A 3,565-nucleotide genomic window follows, 5' to 3' on the forward strand; every position below is an offset into this window, starting at 1 on the left:
ACTACTGGGCTTTTTAAATCATATTTTTAGAAAGTATAGTTGTCTCAGTTTACGTTTGAAATTCGTTTTGCATTTTAAGGGTAGGCAGACCGTCTCTAGGAAGCTTGGAAAAAGCTAAGTGTAAAACTCGTATCAGAACTTGATTCAAACCTAACACAGGTAAATAACCACCTCAAATAAATGAGTCAAGGTTTCATTTAGAAACTCTGCCATGAGTTAAGCATAAGAAAAAAGAAGCATAAATCAGACAAAAATGGAGACAAAAGGAAATATAGTTTGTTCCCAGAGAGCTCTATTAGAAGCTAAAGTGGCACACAGAAAAAATCCTGCTCCTCGGTTCATTCTAGTGTGGATTCGGATCTATGCTTTCTCACAGTTCAGAAGGAAGTGCTTCCTCTATAAGGGTCCTGTAGTAAAATCGAATCCTCTCCCAATCCCAAAGTGGTAGTTCAGGCACTTTTGTCTTTCCCAAGACAGGGTCTGGTTCCGTTGCCCCAGGATGGAGTGCAGTAGTACCATCTCAGCTCCCTGCAACCTTCGCCTCCCTTGCTCTAACTGTCCTCCCACCTCAGCCTCCAGAGTAGCTGAGATCACAGGTGTGTTGCACCACATCTGGCTAATTTGTTCATTTTTGGTAGAGACAGGGTTTTGCCATGTTACCCAGGCTGATTTTGCACTCCTAGTCTCAAGGAGTCCTCTCGCCATAGCCTCCCGAAGTGCTGGGATTACAGGCGTGAGCCACTGCACCCTCCCTAGGTTTAGGCACTTTTCTTTTTTTTTTGAGACAGAGTCTGTGGCTCGATCTTGTCTCACTGCATCCTCCACCCCCCATATTCAAGCAATTCCCCTGCCTCAGCCTCCCGAGTAGCTGGGATTACAGGCTCCGGCCACCACACCCAGCTAATTTTTGTATTTTTAGTAGAGATGGGATTTCACCATGTTTTCCAGGACGGTCTCAATCTCTTGACTTCGTGATCCGCCTGCCTCAGCCTCCCAAAGGGCTGGGATTACAGGTGTGAGCCACCACACCCGGCCCACTTTATTTTTTTCTGAGAATCTCTGTCACCCAGGCTGGAGTGCAGTGGCACGATCTCAGCTCACTGCAACCTCTGCCTCCCAGGTTCAAGCAATTCTCTTGCCTCAGAGTCCCAAGCAGATGGGGTTACAGGCGCCACCACCATGCCTGGCTAATTTTTGTATCTTTAGTAGAGGTGAGGTTTCACCACATTGGCCAGGCTGATCTTGAACTCTTTACCTCTTGTGATCCACCTCCCTTGGCCTCCCAAACTGCTGAGATTACAGCAGGTGTGAGCCACAGCACCTAGCCTAGTTTAGGCACTTTTGAAAAGCGTTCTCCTTTTGAGGAAAATGGTCATTTGTCCTCATAGAGCTGCATTTTCACCCAGCAGGAGGAAACATAATCCTGAATTTGGTGGATTCCAAACATCATCATCTCATTTGTTATCGACAGCAAATATTTATCAAAGGTAGGGACTGCGTCTTTGTTCTCCTGTGACCCCAGAGCCAACACAGTGCCCTGTGTTTGTTGAGGTGAGATAAGGAGTTAGCTGTCAAAGAACTAACAGTCGACAGTAAATTTCAGTCCCTCGCATAACACCTAGACAGGTACAAATCAGATGAAAATAATTTACATTTTAAACCATTTTAAACCACTGGAATATTATTATTTTTTTTTTATTGCATTTTAGGTTTGGGGGTACATGTGATGAACATGCAAGATTGTTGCATAGGTACACACCTGGCAGTGTGCTTTGCTGCCTTCCGTCCCCTCACCTGTATCTGTCATTTCTCCCCATGCTATCTCTTCCCACCTCCCCACCCCCCCTGGAATATTATTTTTACAAGCAAGAGTACAACTCTTAAGTGTATATGGCCAGGTGCGGTGGCTCACGCCTGTAATCCCAGCACTTTGGAAGGCTGAGGCAGGTGGATCACATGAGGCCAGGAGTTCAAGACCAGCCTGGCCAACATGGCAAAATCCCATCTCTACTAAAATTTCAAAAATTAACTGAGCGTGGTGGTGCATGCCTATAATTCCAGCTACGTAGAAGGCTGAGGCATGAGAATTGCTTGAGCCTAAGAGGCAGAGATTGCGGTGAGCCAAGATCTCACCACTGCACTCCAGCCTGGGCAACAGAGCAAGACTCTGTCTCAAATAATAGTAATAACAAGAATAATAAGAGTAAGTGTAGAGCATGATGAACTTTAACAAATGAATACTTTCATGAAGCTGCCACCCAGATCATAATATATTTCTAGCACCCCCAGAAGGCTCCTTCATGTCCCCTTCCAGTCCTGTCCTCACTGCATCATGTCAATTTTGCCCGTTTGAACATTACACAGATGGAATTGTACCATGGGCTCACTTCTGTGTCTGTCCTCTTTCGCCTAATGTTACATCTGAGATTCATCTGCGCTATTGCATGCTCTGGTCGTTTGTTCTCTTCCAGTGCTGGCCACCGTTTCCCACTGGGAACAGACATACCACAATTTGCATGGCCGCTATGCTCGTAATAGACTTTTGGGAGGCTACCTGTTTAGGCTGTTATTTTTTTAATTTTTTAATTTTTTTTTTTTTAAGATGGACTTTCACCATCCTGGACAGGCTGCTCTTGAACTGCTGACCTCAGGTGATCCGCCAGCCTGTTTAGGCTGTTATAAATACACCGTCTATGAACATTCTTATACATATATTTTTTAAATTATTTTTGTTCATTTGATTGCCTTTTTGTGTGCAATTCTATGAATTTCGACATGTGTAAAGATTTATTATATAACTATCACAATATAGTTCGTTCTATCACCCCAAAAACTCTCTCCCGCTATCCCCTTAGAATCACTGTCCCCTCCCCTTTCTCCAGTCCCTTACGGCTACTGATCTGTCTTCCATTACTATGGCTTTTGTCTTCTTGAGAATGTCATAGAGATGAAATCATGCAGTATGTAGCTGTTGTAGACTGGATTCCTTCACCTGTGGTATTCACCAACACAATGGGCATGCACCACCATAAAGTTGTCTCTGTCAACAACAGATCACATATATGACAGTGGCCCCATATTATAAAACCTTATTTTTCTCTACCTTTTCTTGGTTTAGGTATGTTTAGATATACACAAACACTTATTTATCAGAACCTATCCCTGTAATTACACAACGCATGGCTGTACATTCCTTTTTATTGCTGACATTACCACAACTCTTTGACAGACAGACTTCTCTACTGGTATAGTCAAGGGAGTGGAATCGCTTGATCACAGGGTCTTCATGTGTTTCACTTCAGCAGGTACAGCCAAATGGTCTTCCAAAGTGGTTGAGCCGGCAGTGTAAAACAGTTCCCATTGCTCTCTGCCTTCTCCACCAACATTTAGGAAGCATTCTGGTCCATGTGTAGGTAACATTTTAGCTATTCTTTTGTGTGTACATATAAATTACCTTTGAAGATTTGCCATGAATCATACAAAGAATTAGTCATCCTCTGCAGCAGATACTGTTGGTGCCTTGCAGGGACCCCCGAGATCCCTCTCTTACTGCCCCTAGCTGCTG

The sequence above is a fragment of the Saimiri boliviensis genome, chromosome 9 (genome assembly GCF_048565385.1).
Source record: "Saimiri boliviensis isolate mSaiBol1 chromosome 9, mSaiBol1.pri, whole genome shotgun sequence".
Classification (NCBI taxonomy): Eukaryota; Metazoa; Chordata; class Mammalia; order Primates; family Cebidae; genus Saimiri; species Saimiri boliviensis.